The sequence below is a fragment of the Lagenorhynchus albirostris genome, chromosome 7 (genome assembly GCF_949774975.1).
Source record: "Lagenorhynchus albirostris chromosome 7, mLagAlb1.1, whole genome shotgun sequence".
Taxonomy (NCBI): Eukaryota; Metazoa; Chordata; class Mammalia; order Artiodactyla; family Delphinidae; genus Lagenorhynchus; species Lagenorhynchus albirostris.
Genome location: NC_083101.1, coordinates 3723258 through 3743600, shown reverse-complemented (window position 1 = coordinate 3743600; position 20343 = coordinate 3723258).

The following is a 20343-nucleotide window of genomic DNA, read 5'->3' as shown; positions in this document are numbered from 1 at the left end:
TGGAGGGAGGGGACAAGTGGGGGCCTCAGAAGGTCATTTGAATCGTCCTGGGCAGGGACCCTGTGGGCTCAAGGATTCCTTCACTCCTGGAGACTCTCTGCAGGCAGTGTGGCCCTGGGGCCGCGGAGAGACCCTGAGAGATACTTGATCAGGAAGTTGGCGGTGCCGGGGCTGGGAGCACCTCAGGCATCAATATCTATTTGCCATGAAATTCTCCTAATCAACACCTTAATGAATGCAGGGCTGCTGGGGCTCCAGGGATGAGCATGCAGGCTTAATCACTCCCACCTCCTGGCTCTGCCCTGCAAATGGTCCTGCTTCCCTGGGCTTGCTGTCCTAGGGCCTCCTGCCTTGGCTCCAGGCCTGGGCCCTGCCTCTGCCCACCTCCAGCTTTTCTGCATCTCATGTTAGGCCTCTACTTATGTGCTGAGTGTGTTAATTGTCCGGGGATCTGTCCACTCATCCAACCAACCATCATCCTTTCCATCCATCCATCCACTCATCTAACCAATCATCTACCATCCATCCATTTATCCATCCATCCTCTCCATTCGTCTGTCTGTCGGTTTGTCCATCCACTACACGTCCATCTATACATCCATCCAGCCATGTATCCATCCATCCATCCATCCACCCACCCACCCATTCATCCATCCATCTGTCCATCTGTCCATCCATTCGTCTGTCCCTCTGTCTGTCCGTCCATCCGTCTGTCTGTCCGTCCATCCATCCATCTGTCCATCCAGCCATGTATCCACCCATCCAGCCAGCCAGCCAGCCATGTATCCATCTGTCCATCCATCCATCCCCTCACTCTATAAATATTTTTCTCGAGCAAGCCACACAGTCGGTTTAGGTCCGGGAGTGGGCAGGGAGGGAGAGATCCAAAGGCGAAAAACCAGGTAGTTTCTGCCCTCACGGAACCAAAGTCCGGTGGCGTGACAGATGAGCAAACCAGTTGCGTCCATGGGTGTGGCGTGGGTGGGGTGAGGGCAGCACAGGTGCAGAGGCAGCCAGCAGAGCCGTGCCTGATGGGGGCGGGGGGTGATCAAGGAAGGCTTCCTGGAAGACAGACAGCTTAGCTGAGATCCTGGAGGCCTGTCTCTGGGGCCAAACTCGTTCTCCCCATGTGTCTCCTGATACAGTGTGGAGGAGGCAGCACAAAGAAGTCTGCGTTGACTGCCCACACGGGGTGGCGGCCCCAGCCTGCCCACGAGCCATCTGCCTGGTTCCTTCCTTCTCTGAGAGAGTGTGCTGGGGCCTGCGGGCTGCCTGGCCCCGGCACGGTTACCAGCTGCACACGTGGGCCCTGGACTCCAGCCCCATGAAATGCCCAGGTGCCCTGGTGAAGAAGGGGCTGGGCCTGGAGGGCCCAACGGCACGGGAGGGATGCTCTTCCCGGTGGTGTGGCACCCTACAATTTGCAAGGTGCTTTCCAAGTCCAGTGTTTCGTTCCTTTGTCATGACGGTGCTGGGTCGTGGCCGGGCAGCGGCCATTGTTGGAAACTGAGGATCAAGGGAGATGGTGATCTGTCCCTGGGCACAGAGCCCCAAAGGGCAGGACTGAGCCTTCTCCTCTGTGGGGTGTGGTCCATGCAGCCCAGGAGGGTGGAGAGAGGGTGGTGGGTGTGGCTTCAGCTCATGGGCGGGACTTGGGGAAGGGCAGGGGCGCAGGGGGCGTGTGGAGGGTGTGCACTCCGGGGCAGGGCAATGTCCCTGTGCTCTGATGAACTCTACTGTCGCAGAGAACCTTCGTACATGTGTGAGCACGTCTCAAAATACACATCAGCCCCTCCCTGCAGCTTGGGAAGCAGTCACCCGTCATTCATGTGTTACCAGCGAATTCATTCTTTGGCATTTCTTGGGCACACGTCGCAGAGCTCTCACCATGAGCCTGGCCCTGTGCCAGGTGGCGAGTCTCTCGCAGATCCGTTCCCCGGGCACTGTGGCCATTTGGAGCCGGACTGACCTTTGTCACGGGGCCATCCTGGACATGGCAAAGTGTTCAGCAGCATCCGGCCCCAGCCCGCTGGATACCAGAAGCGTCCCCTGGCAGTGTGACAAGCAAAGTGTCGCCAGACATGCTGAGTGTCCCCTGGGGGGCAGAATGGTCCCCACTGGGGGCCACTGGTCTACAGCAGTGGGTGCAGCAGAGGCCCTGCTGCCTTTATGGTGCTGACAGTCTTTGGGGGGGACAGAGAAGAAAGTGATTGGGTTAGGGTGGCAGAGGGGGGCGGTAGGAGGGCAGAGAGGAGGGCCCTTTGTAGCGCGGCCCGTGGTCTGGCTGATGAGGGGCTGGGTTGGGAAGGAAGGTGTGGCTCTGGGAGGAGAACTGAGCCTTTGCTGAGCTGGCGGGGGTGGGGTGGGCAGAGGAGGGCTGGGGGTCAGGTGTGGGTCTCCTGCCGACGGAAGGGACACTCAGTCTGATACCAGCCAGGGTTCTTGACCTTCCCCAGTCAATAGAAATTGACCAGCGGCCAGACAAGGAATTCAGGCGAGGCTGTACTGGGGCCGCAGCACGAACAGGTAACAGGTTCCCTTACTCGCTGAGGTGGCGGTGGTGGTGGGGCGTCTGGTTCCCTATATGGGATGAGGGTAGGGGTGTGTCCAGGGGACGGGCCGGAGGCGTGGCTTAGGAGGTCTGCCCGCCCCCTTGGTGGTGGTGTGTGCAGGGGGCGTGCTCAGTGCCCTGCTTTTGCTCCCAACCCCCTGCTTTTGTTCCCGGCTCTTCAGAAGTGGCAGTTGGGCTTTTTGATCTCTTTGTATCTTTTGTCCAGAATTTGCCCCAACTGTGCACGCACGCAGTTATTTTTAGTCCCTTATAGTTTCTTTGTGTTTTGACACTCGAGGAGAGGTGTGTCCAGGTGCAAGCACTGCAGCAAAGGGTCCCAGGTCCCAGCCTGTCTCAAATCCAGAGGCCTGGGGACCTGCTGGGGTCCCCCAGGCCTCCTTTTCCTCTCCCGACTGTGCCCTCTGTGGCCAGCTCTCTGCTCTCTGACGTGCCTGCCACACCCCTTGTAGGATGAGACCTGAGCATAGGGGGCTCATGAAGGTGGGCAACCTGACCCGCCCACAGATAATTGATGATGGTGGTTGGAGGCTCAGGCCCAGAGCCTCATTAAAAAGATCACGAAGCAGAAAGACTTTCCCTGGGGAGTGTAATTAGTTGCTGCCTCACTGCCCCGCTGAGATGGCAGACCTGGGTGAGGAACTGGTCCTCCCGCTGGGTACTGCCCAGTGGGAGGGCAGCAGGGCAGGCTGGTCTCCCTGGGGCTGGGGTCAGCCAGACCTCAAGGGCACCCTGATGCTTCCCTCCTCTCTTGGGGAGTGTGGAGGGGCAGAGGGAGGTGGTGCCCCCGTTCCTGGTGGATGGGTGTGGATGGGAGGCTCCCGCCGTCAAAGGAGGGGCCGGATGGAGGTGGGGCTGCAGGTCTTGGAACCCTCCCAGGCCCTGGGCCAGGCTCCTCTTGTTCCTGGTGGCCCTGATGTCCCCATTTGGAATTATCTCATCTTTCAGGGCTGTCCCAGTGGGGACAGGGCAGGGCCAGCAGGCTTTGGGGGCAGATGGGAAATCACTGTTCTCTGATGTGTCAGGGACCAGGTCTGCGAATTTTGCATCCCGTCTTCCCTCCTAAGAGAGCGTGTGGGCTTTGCTCTGGGAGGGCAGTCTGGGCCTTTGTGAACTGGATCTTGGGCAACGGGGTGGGGAGGGAAGGGGGAGGGGAGAGCGGGAAGAAGGGAGGTGAGGGCAGGGTGCCGGCTGGGCTGCAGCTCCTGGATGCCCCGGGTTCTGAAGCATCTGGGGGGCGTCTGGAGTTTAAGGCCCCAGGAGCAGAGGGTGGACTCTGGGATGGACATTCTTGGAGGTCCTGGAGCATCTGTGGGTTGTGGGAGAAAAAGAAGAAAGTAAAGGACTTGATGATTTGGATCAGTTCTAGTTTTTCTAAGAAGAATAAATAAAGGCCGGGATTTCCTTCACGGACTCACTCTGACGGTTGGACTGTGAGTGACCCTGGCCGGGACGGGCTCTCTGGGACCCTGCAGCGCTCTTGGCTTTCATAAAGAACACGTGGCAGAGGGCAAACACGCTTGTCTTGGGTGGGCTCAGCGCCTCTCGGGAGGGGCCGCCAGCTTCGGGAAGCGCCTCCGAGGAGCTGCCTGGAGCAGAACACGCGGCACGGGAGTCTGCAGGCGGGTCTTTGGTGGGAGTCGGTGTCTCCTGGATGGCAGCGGAGGGACTGGCGTCCCTGGGGGGCCATGGCTGAGGACAACACCAGCAGCACGTGTGAGCCAATTCGCTGTGGCCCTTTTATGGTGGGAGGAGCCACCCCTGCTCTGGGCCAAGACCTCTAATTCCTAATTCCTAACCTTTAAGCTCTCTGGGCTCAGAGGGGTCACCTGTCCAAGGCCACACGGCCGGCAGGCAGCCTCGTCCCCCTGCCACCCCTCCCTCCACCTGCAGCCGGGCCGCCGCGGCTCGCCCTCCACGTGTCCCCGCCCTTGCCCCCAGGAGCGCACAGGCTGCCCCTGTTCTCACCCCCTCCGGCCTAAAGCTTCTGATGGTGGCCCCCGAGCTCAGGAAAGCTCCCCACCTCTCAGGCTGCCGTTCTGGGTCCCCAGCCTTCCGCCTCATCCCCTCAGGGCTCCCGCCCTGACCGCAAACGCACCCGCTGCAGCACAGGCTGAGGTGGTCCGCAGGGGACCCTGGGCATGCGGGCCGCCCGGCGCCCCTCCCCTGTCTGTTTGTTAGGGCGTGGTAGGGTCCACTCCTGGGAGGTGCCCCCTTCCCACATGCCCTGTGTCCCGCACGTGCCAGGGGCACGGTAGGCGCAGGACATGCTGGCTGTACACGCGAGGGGTGCGAGGGCACGAGGGGCACAAGGGGTGGATGACCGGCCCCTCCTGCTGCTCTCAGCCCCGTGACGCCCAGGGTGGGGGGGATCTGGTAATCCCCCTCGCTTCCCCTGCCCCCCGCTGAGCCGGGCGGGTGGCCTCTGAGCAGGTCTGGGGCCATCTGGGCTGGGGGGCCAGTCTCCTGTCCCACCCTGAGGTCAAGGGCATCCAGGGCAGGGGCTGGAGAGGACCTTGGGGGTCCCCTAGGTGGGGGAGGGTGGGAGAACCCACTGCAGGACGCTGCTTGTGTGGAAGCTGCCGCCTGGGTCTGGTTTACGGATTTCCAGCCTCCCAGAGCAGAGAGGGGGGCCGTCCCACCACCTCCACCCCCATCCCACTGTGTCCCTCCCGGGGTTGCTGTGTTTCTCCACCACTACCCCATGTCCCGCCCTCCCTTGTGTGTGCAAAGAGGGGGCCAAAGCCCTCCTGGTCTGGGTGCGGGCGGCATGGGGGCTCAAGAACAGGCGAGCAGGGTTTGGATTCACACGGGCTCAGGCCTGTCTCCACCACGGGGCCGGGGGGCCTTACACAAGTCATGGGAGCTCTTAGGACCTCAGGCTCTTCCTCTGGAAATCGGAGACCTGAACCATCCTGTCTGCCAAGTGCTCTGAGCCGGGATACGCTGTGGCGCCAGGACAATGCAGGGAGGCTGCCCCCTGGTCCTTCCTCGGGCAGAGCTCCCCACTCGCCAGCAGCTCGCTGGTCATGTGTATTTTATTCTATTGCTTTGGTCTATAAAATGCCCATCTGTACCCAGGAAAATCCTGGCTCAGAAGGTGCTGGCTCCTGCCTCACTTTTTAGGAGTGAAACATGGTGTTTAAACATTTCACGGTCTGGTGGTAGATTTTTATGCGAGAGGCCCATTGGCTGGAGGTCAGTGGCTTTGCCGGCTTTGTCTCCCTGGGACTCAGGGAAGCCAAGGAGAGCCAGGGGATGAGCCCGGCCCTCTGTCTAGAGAGAGCCCCTGCGGGGCCCCGGCACTGGCACTGTGGACCGGGCAGAGGTGGAGGCCGGGTGGGAAGTTGGAGGGAAGGTCAGGCTGGGGCCTTCTGTGATAGCGGCCTGTGTATGCAGGTGAAGTGGTGGCAACGATGAAAATAAGATTCCTGAGAGCCTGCAGAGCCCTCCCCCTTCTCTCGGGGCTTCCAGACCCTCCCCCCAGCCCCTGATCTGGCCCTAGGGTGGATGCCCAGGCCCATGGGGCTCTGTCCTCCTGATGGGCTCGTACACTCCTGTGCTCTGGGCCTGCTGGCCTGGCCCTGACCAGTCTCAAGGAAACGTGGGTGGGCCTCCAGTCTGCAAACAGCCTTTGCACCAAGTGGTAAAGACAGGTCTTTCCTACTGACCAGTAGAGACTGAGGCTGAAAGACGAGGTCCGGTGAGTGTGCGACCCTCCCCTTTTCTTGTCTCCCCTTAAAATATAAATGGCAATGACAATGATGCTGCTGGTACTGCTGCCCAGGCGTGGGCCTGGCTCGATGCCCCTGGACTTGGACTTGGGGCCAACTCGAGGTCCTGGTGGGAGTCTGCTCAAAGCCTCAGTGTTCCCCTCTGCTGCTCCCCAAATCCAGACATAATCTATGAAACCGCAGTTTTCGGGACACTGGACACCGGGCAAGGAAGGACAGTGATGGTTGAAAGGAGTGAGGTGAGCCCCTCGATTGCCCCCAGCTCATGGCCAGGAGGGGGTTTCCAGCTGTGGCACAGAGAGGGGACCCCAGGAGGATCCTGATGGAAGCCCTGAGTGGAGGAGAGGGACCCGAGGGCCCGGGGAGACCCAGGCATCTAGAGTCACAGGGCAAGGCCCCGGAGGAGAGAGCTGCACAGGGGAGACTTGGAGGCCCCCCGCCCTCCCGCCGATATTCATGTGAGTGCTGCTGCTGCATGTGTGTGAGGAGGGTTCCTGAGGTCTAGCTGAGGACCAACCACCCAGAGGACGAGAGGAAACAGCCCTCGGGCTGACAGAGCTGGGAGTAGGCTTCCTTTCCACCAGCCAGATGGGAGACCTCGTGACTCACGGGTCCCTGCAGGAAGCACTCAGCAGGGTCTGGCCTCAGTCATGAGGAATAACTAAACCCAGGTTAACCACTGTCTGATCCTGCATAATGAAGCTTAAAAGCGAGACTGGAAAGGTTCAGACTATTTCAAAGTAAATGCACCCCCAAACAAAGCGCAAGACTACTTACCTGAACAAAAAAGATTCAGCACCTGACAAGGTGAACTTCGTTAGGTTGGGCATTTGGTAAAAAATTACCAGGCACACAAAATGCAGGAATATATGACCCTCAAGGAGGAGAAAAATCAATCAGTTGAAGCCATCCCAGAACTAGCCCAGGTGTTAGAACTGGCAGACGAGGATATTAAAACAGTTGCTGTCACTACGTTCAAAAAGCCGGAAGAAAACTGAACGTATTAAGCAGAGGTGTGAAAGCTACAAAAGAGACTCACATCAGACTTCTAGAGGGGAGAACAACCAACTGCAGTGTCTGAGATGAGAAATACACCTGAATGGGATTAAACACTGCAGAAGAAAAGATACATGAACTTGAAGATATAGCATTAGAAGGTATCCAAAATGAAACACACAGAGAGAAATTGAACATATTAAGTAGAGGCGTGAAAGCTATAAAAGAGACTCACATCAGACTTCTAGAGGTGAGAACAACCAACTGCAGTGTCTGAGATGAGAAATACACCTGAATGGGATTAAACACTGCAGAAGAAAAGATACATGAACTTGAAGATATAGCATTAGAAGTTATCCAAATATGGAACACACAGAGGAAAAAACCTCACACGTATGAACAGTGCACAGAGGGCCATGGGACGACTTTCAGTGGCCTAATATATGAGCAGTTGGAGCTCTGAAGGAGAGGAAAGAGGAGAACAAAAAGTTATTGGAAGAAATGATGGCTCACAATCCAAATTTAATAAAAACTGTAAACCCACAGATTCAGAATGCTCAATGAACCCCGAGCACAAGTTACATGAAGAAACCAACAGCAAGGCATGTTATGATCAACTTGCTCAACACCAGTGATGAAGCAGCCAAAGGAAAAAGACACATTATGCACTTCCCCGGTGGCGCAGTGGTTAAGAATCCGCCTGCCAATGCAGGGGACACGGGTTCGAGCCCTGGGCCGGGAAGATCCCACATGCTGTGGAGCAGCTGAGTCCGTGCGCCACAACTACTGAGCCTGCGTGTCACAACTACTGAAGCCCGCGTGCCTACAGACCGTGCTCCGCGACAAGAGAAGCCACCCACCGTGATGAGAAGCCTACGCACCGCAACGAAGAACAGCCCCTGCTCTCTGCAACTAGAGAAAGCCCGCGTGCAGCAACAAAGACCCAACGCAGCCAAAAATAAGTAAATAAATAAAAAGACACATTATACTCAAGAGGAAAAACGATGAGGGAAACAGTGGATTTCTCATAGGAAACCAGTGAGAGGATAGTAGGGAAAGATCTTTAAAGTGCTGAGAGGAAAAAGACTTGTCAATGTAGAGTTCTATACCCCGCGAAAACATTTTTTCAAAAATGAAGGTGAGGCTGAAAGAATGCATCACCAACCACCTGCTCACAAGGAATATTGAAGGCTGTCTGTCAGGAAGAAGCGATGCCACAGAGAATTATGAATTTACACAGGGGAATAAGAACCCCAATATGGTAACCATGTGGGTAACCACCGTTTACATCTATTTACCTACAATAATGATGTTAGGTACCATTTACTGAATGCCGACAGGCACCCAGCACTCCACAGACTGTATCGTATTCCATTTTTTCTATCTCTGGCAGATGAGGAAACTGAGGCTCAGAGAGGTCACATGACCTGGACAATACAACAAAGATCAAGAGTCAGCCAGGGTCGAATTTGGCTCCCTTTCGCTTCCTGGGCTGTGCCGCTCACCACCCTTCTTGCCTCAAACCCATCCTTTCTGTTCCCTCCAAACCCCCATGTCATCCAAGCAGTGTCCACCCTGCGCTCAGAGCCCCGGGGTCTGGCCAACGTAAAGGCGGGAGGCTGAGGCCCCTTCCCTTTCCGCCTGGCTCTTTGCAGCACTGCTGGAGCTTTCCTGAGTCTCCAGGAGATGAAATATGGTGGGGCTGTTGCTGTGGCAACCACTCATCATTTATTGATGGCCTGAGAACCCACTTGCTCAAATGGCTGGCAGTGATTCGCCGGTTCGCTTCCCTCTGGTTGGCTCCCCTGAATGGCGGGCTCTGCCCCAGGCTTTCTTGCTCTGGCTCAGGGTGGGGAATGGACCGGGCCGTTTGCCTCTCACCATGCTCTCTGACACCAGAGATGACCTTTTCTGCTTCTTCTCTGAGTGCCGAGTCACACCCTGGGTCACTAAGGGCAGACTCAACCCCGACCTGGGGGCCTGGGTGCGGTCAGTCCCCCAGCGTCCACTCCTGAGTCCCACCAGATGGCCTGGCTGTCTGTCCCCCACCCGTTCTGAGCGGGTGGGCCCACGTGACTACCTGTTTCCAACAAAGATAGTGAGTGTTTGCGTAGAAAACTTAGGAACAAGCGATGGAGATGAAATAAGCACCTCGGCCAGAGACGGGCTGGGTGTCCGCGCTTCCAGAGTTCTGATAAAAATAAATACATGTGTAACGGGCTTATTAAAATTTTAAAATCGCAGTAAAATAAACATAACATAAATGATACCATCTTAAAGCACTTTTAAGTGCACAGCTCAGGGGCATCGAGCACATTCACCTTATTGTGCAACCATCCTCACGTCTGTCTCCAGGGCTCTTTCATCTTCCCAAACGGATGCCCTGTCCCCATTGAACACTCACTCCCCTCCCCTCCCCCAGCCCCGGCCGCACCATCTACGTTCTGTCTCTGTGGGTCTGACTCCTCCAGCGACCTCACAGGGGCGGGTCCTGCAGGACTGACCTTTCTGTGACTGGCTCACTTCACTGAACGTGGTGTCTACAAGGCTCGTCCGTGTTGTAGCCTGGATCAGAATTTCCTTCTTCTTTAAGGCTGAATAGTGTTCCACGGTAAGGACGGACCACATCCGGTTTCTGTGTTCATCCACCATTGGCCTCGAGTTGGTCACTGGTTTATTGGAGGAGCTGCGCCAGGAGGCGGGAGCAGACGGCATCCTGTTCCTTCTCACCCTCCCTGTTGGATTTGCTCCCTTGGGCGCACTTTCCCTGCCCTGCTTCTCATCCCTGATAAGGGCTACATAGTAATAAATGGGTCTTTCCGACAGTCACTCATCTCAAGACATTCATCCGAGGTCAAGCCTTCGGGGGTGAGACGCCTGTGGGCTGATTCGCTGAGCCCTACCTGGTCTCCCTCGCCCACCCACCTGGCGCCAGCAGAGTCGAGAGGGGCCGGGGGCGCAGAAGGGCACCCTGGACGGTGCCTTGTAACTGCTGCCGGGTGTGACGGATTCCTCGGGGTCCTTGTGTGGGCCTGGGAGACCCCATCTCTGAGGATCTCTCGCCTGTGGGGTAGGGAGGCTGCTGGCTGGCTGGCCACCCTTGTCCCCTCTCCTGGGGTCACCTGGCCACTCCAAGCGGTGTTTGTGGGAGGGGTCTCTTCCAAGATGACCAGAACCCAGCTGCCCTACTGGAGAGAACCCCACTGGAGTCTTTGCCCCCAAACGTGGCACCACGGCCATGGCATACACAGCCCAGCTCCCCACTCTGTCACAAGGGATGCTCCAGGCATAGCCCCTCACCTGGGACAGTCAGGTGCCCAGCCCCGGGTTCCCTCACTTGACCTGCAGTGACAGGAGGATCCCCTACCTCCCTGCCATGGGGTGGGGGCAGAACATGGCACGTGGCCACGTTTACTTTGAGGAAGTGCCCATCTTGCTTCTCCAACCTTTGGTGGACTCTTCATGTCCCCTTCCAGGGGGGACATGGGAGGTGTGGGAGGGGCGGGTGTTGGCAGGGTTGTCTCCCAGCCTCCTGGTGGTCTCTGCACAGGTGGTCTGGAGCTAGGACGTGCAGATCACGGGGTCGCAGATGGACACTCAGGCGGTGGTTCTCGTCTTCAGGCGCACATTGGAGCCGCCAGCCTCAGAGAGGTCACATCCAGTCGGGAAGTGGGCCACGGACACTCTCTTGCCTTGGGGAGAGCCCCGTGAAGAGCAGGCAGCACTCCGGGGGCCAGAGGGTGTCACTGGGAGGGAAGGCAAACCGTGGTGACTATCTCAGGGGGAGCAAAGGGCCGGCGGATCAACTGGGGGCACCGGCCACGAGGACGCTACCTGTGGCTCCGCCTTGGGCGTCCTTTGACTGATGTTTCGGAGCTGTCGGAAGGCAGGGTGTGTCTGAGAGCCACGGCTACGACGCGGTCCCTGCTGGCTGCTGCCACCAGCCCTGCTTTGGGAAGAAGGAACGGCGTCTGGGCTGGGCGTAGTAGCAGGGGTGATGAGTGGCTGGGCGTAGTAGCAGGGGTGTAGTAGCTGGGCGTAGTAGCAGGGGTGCTGGCGTAGTAGCAGGGGTGATGAGTGGCTCTGTAGAAGGGCGTGCTGGGCGTAGTAGCAGGGGTGGGCGTAGTAGCAGGGGTGATGAGTGGCTCTGTAGAAGGGAAGATAGGGGTCTTTGGGGAACGCAGAAGGTGTTTTGCAAGGAAAGAGCCATCAATCAGGGTTGTCGTTTCGAGCTGTCAGTGTCGACCTTGCACTGGTAGACGTGTGAGCGGGCTGTGGGCTGGGCGGGTGTCTCTGCCGCTCTTTGCAGGGATGTGCTCGGTGCTGAGCTCCCGTTTTGGACAAGGTACTGCCGCCCGGGAACAACAATGCCCACGACTGCAGCTGGTGGGGTGACCTTGCCATCAGCAAGGTCCTGCGTAAGCAGGTGACAGGGCTTATGACACCGAAGCCCCTCACTGACCCTCCTGATGCTGCCTTTTGGGGAGGAGCTTGGAAGACTCAGAGAGCTGGGGTTCCTGGCCCAAAGCCCGCCTAACCCTTAACCGTCCTGCTCCAGGGGAGGTGGCCCGCGTCTCCCTCCTGTTGAGGGCTCTTCTGTGACACAGGAGAGCTGTTCTCAGGAGTAGGTGTCGGGGCAGGCGCACCTGAGGCACCCCTGGGAGCAGAGGCTCACGGCCGGGACCTGAGAAAGTCTTTGCCTCTGTTATTCCTCACCGGGTCATCTCCAACCTCCGATTCTCCCCATGAAACTCCCTTCTTAGGGGAGGAGGGTCCAACTTTGGAGACACCGCTATGTATGTATTTCAGTAATGACCCAAGTTATGAACCATGAGAGCCTTACAATGACATCATTAGGAAGAAATCTCGGTAGACGTCTAGAAGGCCTCACACTACTCAATATCCCACACCTGGTCATAATTAGAAGTTAAAAATATGGGCCAGCAGGGGGCTAGCTGCGACAGATGTGCTGCGTGGGGCAAACGGAAGCGTTATTAACAGGAGGAAATCGCTGGAGACGGGCTCGGCATGCTGCCCGATTTAACCGCGCACGTGAAGGATGATTCGCGCCACTGACCCCCCGATCAAGGTGGGTAATGGCTCTGCCCCCCGAGCTCTGCACTGGACCCCAGGCTTGAGGCCCTCTGCGCTGACCAGGAAGAGGGGCCTCCACGTTGGTGGGAGGCAGGCAGCTGTGTGGGGAGGGAACTCAGACGGAGAGCTGGGTGGCGGGGACCGCGTGGGGCTGGCACCAGACTGAGGGTGCTGGGAGCTGGTTCACGCTGCCCAAATCCCCTGCACCCCCTGCGCTCTCAGCGAGCCCTCTGCAGACTCGCCCTGGGCCGAAGAGAGCAGCCTGGCCCCAGCCCGTGCCTCCTTCTGAGGGCGGCTAGCATCCCAGACTGGCCCGTGTGGGTCTGAAAGCCTTGGCGTCTCGCCCTGATCTGGGATGGCCCCGAGCATCTGCGGGACGGACTGAGGCCTTTGTCGAGACCGCCTCGCCGCTCAGTTTCTCCCACTGCCTGTTCCTGCCTCCTTCACCCGACAGGCCCTCCCCCGAGAGGGCTCCCAGAGAACCTCCCACATCCCCATCTCCGTCTCAGGGGCAGGGTGCAGAGAACCAACCCACGAGGGGAGTCAAGCCGTCCTGGGCATGTGCGGGGGGCCGGCATCCGGGCACTGGAGGCTCATGGCAGGCATCCGGTGCTTTCAGGTTGAATTCGAATCTCTTCCAACAGACTCAGTCTGGCCGCCTGATTTCACCGTCCCCGCCCGCCTCCTCTGCTCTGGATGGAGCGTGCCGATGCTGGGACCTCATCGCTCTCACAGCCGTGTGGACAAGGGCCCTGGGGGAGGGCGCTTGGCCCCGTGTCATGTGCCCTTGGCGTAGCTATTTCACTTCCTGCCTCGGTTTCCCACTCTGAGTAGAGGTACTGTTATTAGTACTGAGTTCAGACCCAAGCCTTGCTCAGCCCAGAGACAGCCTGGGTTGCAGGCGCCTAGAGACCAGTACTTTTCAAGCTGTAACGTGCACTGAATTCCCCGGGGGATCTTATAAAATTCAGATTCTGATTCAGAAGAAGTATGAGTTTCCTGCGCTGCTGTAACAAATCGCTGCAAACCGGGTGCCTGGAAACAACAGCTCTGGAGGCCAGAGTCCAGATCCACGATGCAAGGCCGCTCCTTCTGGAGGCTCCAGGGGAGGGACTGTCCTTGTCTCTTCCAGCTGCTGGGGGCCCCAGAGGTCCGTGGGTGGGCTTTGTCCCGGCCTGGGCTGCCACGATGATGTTTCACTGTGATGTAATTCACAGACTGTGAAGGTCACCTGTTTAAAATGTGCAATTCAGTGCTTCTAGTATATTCACAGAGCTGTGCGACTCTCACCCCCAAAGAAACCTGGTCCCCACCAACTGTCGCTCCACACCCTGCCTGGTCCTGTTTACCTGCTTCCTCAGACCTGGGTTTGTTTGTACAGGTAGCCCCTGGGTGCTGGGCAAGCGGCCTGACCTCCAGGACCCTGAACGTGCCCGTTCACAGGGCTGGGTGACAGGCCGTCCTTCAGGGTTACGTGCGGTGCTGGCGGGTAGCAAGTGCTCAATGCTTACCGGCGGGGGATTGTCCTGGGGAGCCGAGCCTTGTTACTTCCCTCGACGGCTTACTCACACCTCCACGACCATCCTGGCCCCTTTGATAATCTAGCAAACAGGAGCTTGGGGGGTCATGTGCCTCCCCAAGGTCACAAGGGCTAGGAGGTACCAGGATTCAAAACTCTTGTCAGATGCCACAGCTGTGTTCCTGAGGCCTGTTTCCGAGGAGACAGCTGTCTGGGGACCTCAGTGAAGGGACAAAATCACCCCCAGTTGCCCCAGCGGCTGCTGTTGTTAAGGAGACAAGCAGGAGCCCCAGGATGGAAAGGTGGTCCCAGAGCCCCACCTAATAGACGTGGGTGAGGGTGGCACAAAGTTTTCACGTGAAGGGGCCGCAGCGGCAAAGGTGTGACCCGGGGGTAGGTATGTCGCGGGCGAGGCGCTCACCTGGACCTCGTGGGTGCTCTTTCCTGAGCCCACCTCCCAGGTGCGGTGTCCTCCTTCCCTGCAGGGGCCTGGGGGGGAGAGTCACGAGTCCAGGAGGGAGGGGGCTGCAGGGGTGGGGACTGAGTGGTGGGAGTGAAATGAAATACACAAGGTGGACCTGCGCCCTCTGACAATTACAAAAAGCTGATTTATGACAGCAGCTTTCCGGTGGTCTGTATCTTTGCCCTGGATCCTGTAAATGGAGAAACAGGAAGGGATTTAATTAGGTGCCTGGAGCAGGAGCCGTGATTAGCAAATGGATCCTTTAATGCCCCGTATTACATGCAGTTAATTACACAGATTGCGGGGGAATTAATGTCGGGCCCTGCTAATGATTTTTTGGGGAAGAATAATTTTATTTACACAACATTGGCTGCAAGAATTATTGAAACGAGAAAAATGGGAACAGGCGAGGACCGGCCATTCCCAGGGAAGGGGGTCTTTGGTCCTAGGATGCTGAGGGCCGAGGGGACCGGGGCTCCTCTCAGCTCTGCCACGCCAGGCGGAAATGCAGTGGTCCTGGCATCTGGCATCCACGTCTGAATGACCTGGTGAGGTCAGCTGCCCCACCCTGTCTGGTCCTGATGCTGCACTGCCCCGAGTTTCTCCAGGACTGCCCAGCGCACTCCCACCAGCACCCTCCCCTCTCCTTCCTTCCTTCTATCCCTCCTTCTTTCCCTTCTTCCGTTTCCTCCCCCACCCCCGCTCCCCGCCCCAGCATGTGAGTGTCTGGGGAGATGATGATGAGGAAGACCTGTCCTGATCACAGGCATTTATGGTTTACAGGCAGAGAGACACTCAAAGAGATGTGCCCCACGGCACCGTACGGTTTGGAGAGGTAGACAAAGGCGGGTCTGTGAAAGCAGTAGTCTCAGGGAGAGGGTGGAGTGGTGGGCGTGCAGGGCCCTGAGTCAGGTGCCTGGGGAGGGCCGGGGCAAGCAGGGCCCCTGCACCCATGGGAGCTTCGTCAACCAGGCCCTTTCCCCGGGGAGTCAGTAGGTGAACAGGCCACCGTGGTCCCCAGCTGTCCCAGCCATCCCAGCCCTAGCCTCGGCCACAAAGGGGCACAAGAGGTTCCGCGTACCGTCTCTGCTACTTGGGACGGGATGGAGTCTACAGGCTGAGGGTTTCCTGGCCACGAGGATGAGCCCAGAACCAGGTACCCATCCAGACTCGATTAAGCTGTTGCCAGAAAGTCACCGCGATCGCCCTTTATGGGAGGGCGACGCCCCGGGTCCCCCATCCTGTGCGCTGGTGGGCTGGAGCCCAGATGGAAACGTCCCGGTTTAGAGGACATGGAAGGAGGTGGAGAGACACAGAGAGAGACAGAGACAGAAACGGACAGAGAGACGCAGACAGAGGGAGAGGGAGAGACAGAGACCCCAGAAAGATGGGGTTTCTACTTGTGAAAGGCTGGATGGTGTGGCGACCAGACCCCGTGGTGTGTGTGTGTGTGTGTGAAGGCGTGGTGTATGTGTGCACACACATGCAGACTCACATGCTCACTGATTGCCAGACACCAGGTCTGTGTCACCTGGGACTCAACGGAGGTGACCCGCAGACTCATGGAAAATTCCTTCGAGGAGCGAGCCTGGGGAGGTCCAGGGCAAGACATCCTGGGGAGGGTCTGAGTGAGTGTCCAGGCCCACAGACAGGTCCAGAGCTAGGTGCAATGGCAGGGGAGGGGCAGCGCTGGGGCCAGAGCCCAGGTGCCTGGGGTCAGCGTGGGCCCGGGTCTGCATATATCCCGAATCCTCGAGAAACAGCCTTCCCAGGGCTGTGGTGGGGTCAGGATAGGCAGTAGCACCCTGTCCTCTGGGCCGTTCCTGGAGGCGGTGTGGCCTGTGATCCCGACCGCATCCATGCTGCCTGCCTGGATTTTCCTGCCTCCAAAGGGGACAGGGACTCGGGGGTGGGGGCGGGGAAGACGCTGGTGGGGAACCCGGAGCTGGGGCCCAGGCCAGTGCAGAACCAGCCACCGACGGCCCTGCTCCCCCAGCCTCCGGACCTTGAGTGGCTCTGGCAGGAGGACAGGGAGGGCCCTGAGCAAGCTTGTTCCCAAAAGATGCTCCCCCTTCTCCCCCCGGGGCCCATCCCCTTCCCTCTCTCCCCCCTCCCCCAGCCCCCTGTACAGAGACCAACAGGACGAAGCTTTTCTCTCCACATCCCACCTGGGTCACCCGTCAGCACCTAGACTCCAGCCCCACTTTCCCCTACCCATCCCTGCCCAGAGACCATGACTGCCCTCTGTCCTGGCAGGGGCCTGGGCACTAGGGGTCGGGCTGGTGTCTGGAGCTGGGGCAGGTGGTAGCCATGGCGCCGGCCCAGGCAGGTTGGGTGGCGACTTGGTGGGGGTGAGCCTCTCGCCCGCCCATCCACTACCTACCGAGTCCTGGTGCACAGGCTGCAAGGCCCCTGGGGTCGACTGATCGAGTGGGCTGGGAGCATGTACTCAGGTGTGTGCTTCCCTTGGCGGTTGGCGGGAGGGGAAACCCAGCAGCCAGGTCGGAGCGGGTGTGCCCGGAAGGTGGCAGGTCTGCGCCCTGCCCGAGGGTCCGAAGGGGCGCTCCTTGGAGCAGCTCCTGCCTGGGGGGCATCCTCTTCCCCATCCTGAGTCTGTCTTGGCTTCCCTCCTCAGCTCCATGCAGACATTCCTCAGGAAAGAGCATGAAATACAAATGGAATAATTGCCGTGATTCCATATACGACTTAGATGCTCTGATATAATAATCAGAGAAGAAACCAGGATAAATGGTAAAATTCATGCTAAGAATTTACATTTAAAATTTTTCTTTACTTTGAATGACATTAAGTAGCAGCAAATAAAAAACATCACGTGGAGGAAAGGACCAGGCTCTGGATCTCAATGCCTTTAATGACCCACCTTGCCTGCTGCTTTGAACAGGGCCCTGCATTTCCAGTTTGCTCTAGGCCTGCACCTGGGGCCCTCCCCGACCTGTTTCTCCACCCCAGCTTCCCGCTGACTCACTGCCCACCCCCATCTCTGCCCCCCTCCTCCCCAGGCTCCCTGGCCGCTGCCCTCTGTCCTGGCTTGGAGTCCAGTCCGCCCGCACCATGCCCTTCATATCACCCCACTCCCTCCCTTCCCCTCTCCCTTCTGGGCCCTCTCCTGGCAAAACCCCAGCTCTGGGTAAACCCCCTTGTCCACCTGGTCCCTGCAGCTCCTACCCTGCAGGTGTGTCCAGAGAAAACCTCACTGCTGTGCTGACTGGGTGTCGGGGAGGGACAGGGCCTGGGCTGCATCGTGTGTCCAGCAAGTATCTTATGAGGAGTAAGCTGATGACCCCTGAAGCCCTTTGCCCCTGTGCACCAAGTCACCTGCTTGGCCCTGCCCTTTGCAGTCCTGCCCCAGCCTGCCCACCGGCACCAGAGCCCCGCCCCCAGCCCCTCCCACCTGCCCCGCCCCTCCCACCTGCTCCGCCCCTCCCAGCCAGGAGGGCCTCTGGGCAAGGTGACCGTGGGCCTCCTCCCAGCTCAACGACTACCAGCTACTGACCAATCAAGGGCTCAGAAGCCTCCCCTGGTCCGCTCTCAGCAGGAGTGGGCTCAAGGCCACGGACACAGGATGGAGACCCCATGCGGCTGGGAATTCCATCCCTCGTGAGCTGAAGGGGGAGAAAGATCTTGCCTCTGCGTGCGCAGGAGAGTCTGTGGGGTGGACGGTCTGCCCTTCCGTGGCTGCCATCCTGCTGACCCCGCTGGTGTCCGTGGAGCAGCCTCCGCACCTGCAGGGGTGGGGGGAGGGTGGGATGGAGGTTCTGCCACGGGACCGCTGCAGCCCTCACCCCCGACCCCTCCCCTGCACGGGACCCTCTTAGGCAGATGTGACTTTTCCCAGGTTTCCTGTCCCTAACCCCCACCCCCCTAGGCATGGTTCCTTAGCTGTGGACCCAGGGGGGACGGGACAGATCCACGCACTCCCACGGGTGTCACACCCCAGGGGTGGGTGTGGGATTAAGTGGGGCCACATCTCTCAGCGACGCGGAGCAGACGGATTGGTAAGAACCTGACAGTGTGAGTGTGGGCTGGGGGCCCCAACTTTCCAGGACAAGGGGATGACCTTTGCGTGGGGAGAACACCAGGGGGGAGCTGGAATGTGCCCCAGTTCCCACCCCTCCCTCAGTTTGGCCTCCGTCCCTTCTCTCCCGGGGCGGGGGCTTCCTCCCCCACCTCCTCTAGCTGGGGAGCCCGGGCAGTTTAGGGATGGCGTGGCCGGGCTCCTGGATGCTCCCACTGCCCAGCCCTACCGTGTGCCCCTCAGAGACGCTTCACTCCAGCAACACAGATCTCCACGCCTTTGCTCACAAGATCCTTCCGGTCCAGCTGCCCCTCTCTGTTGACCCTCCAGGATCTCACAGTTTACAAAGGAGAAGGGTCCCTTTGCCCCCATCCTTCCAGTCTCCCAGATGGGGTGGAATTTGGCAAAGCCAGAGGATGGAGTACAGAGCCTGTGTCCTCTCCACCGACTGCCATGGGGGGAGTGAGCCGGACCCCAGGCAGTGGGGCCTGGTGGTCTCTGGTCTCTGTGGGGTCCTCCCTGTGAGACCCAGGGTGAGCCTCAGTCTCCTCCTCTGTGAAATGGGAATAATACTGGTGCCGCCCTCCCAGGGCTCTCCTGACGGCTGACAGCCGCTGGCCAGGAGCTGCTTCTGGCTCTTTAAAGGTCCCTGCGATCTTGTCTGGTTGTTAATTCGCACTGTCTGTGGAGAAAGCAAATGTCACTTTCTGCTGGCCCCAGACCCCTAATTAGCGGTGTCTAGAATAATGAGTTTTCCCTGTGCTCTCATTACATGGAAATTACTTCTGAAAAGCAACTCAAGAGGGGCATGTGGGCCCAAGGCAGCCCTTTCCAGAGGGACACCGGTCCTTGGGACGAGGGGTGCCTTTGCCCTGGGGAGGGGCTTACAGGGGGATGAAGCCAGAGGCAGGGCCTGAGCTTCGGTTGCCTGGGAAGCCAGAGTTTGGGTGGCCCTGTAGGCGTGCCCGCCTTGGAGCTCAGTGATGGGGAGATGGGAAGGAATGAGTTCCTCTGAGCCCCTGCTGCCCAGGTTCTACGCAGGGGCGTTTCTTGCTCTCCTCTTAAAAGGATGCTTTTTGGCAAACCTCAGAATGTCGTTAAAATTTCATGGGCTCCCCTTAAGTGGAGTACCGTTGGCTATGACCTCAAGCCCAGTCTGCGCCTTGCCCAGGTGTGTCTCCCGTTGGCGAGCTCTCTCCTGGATGTCCCGGGAATGAGCCGTCATCTTGCCGCTGCAGGACAGGTTGGCCGCGTCCCCACGCTCACTGGCTGGGATGCCATCAGGTTGAATTCACTTCCAAATAGAGCTTTGTTGACGCAACTACTAAATACCAGATGACTCTTTTTGCTCTCTCCGTGCCGTAGGTCAGGGCTCTGCCAGCAGTGATGAGTGTTTCATTGTCAATTGCTGCACTGGCGTGCCCCTCGCTGGGCATTGTAGGGCCGGCCAGGTGGGTTCTGATGTGCTGTGGGTATGGGGGTGCCCACAGCCCGCACGGTTTGGACCCCAAAACCAAGACGCCCTCTGAGAGCCAGCCGACTCCCTGGATGGCGGCATGACCTCTGCCACCTGGAAGGTTCACCCTTGTTGGTGCCTGGGGTTTCCCTGCGGCTGTGGCTTAGAGCAGCTCCAGGCCTTCCCCACACAGCACTCTGATGCCCCCTCCCCAGGAAGCATTGCCTGCTCTCCCAGTGGCCCCCGACCCACCCGGCTGTCTGCCCCTGCAAACCCCACACAGCCTACAGGACTGAATGCATGTGTGCCTGCCTGCACTGTGGGCGTGTGGGTTCATAAATAAATGTGTGGGCTCCTTAGGAAGGACACACTAGATGTTCATGAAACAGTTGAAGATGCCCACGTGGCTGAATGAATGCGTGTATGAATGTGAATTAGTTCATTAACACGCACAGGTGAGACCCGGCTGTCCGTGT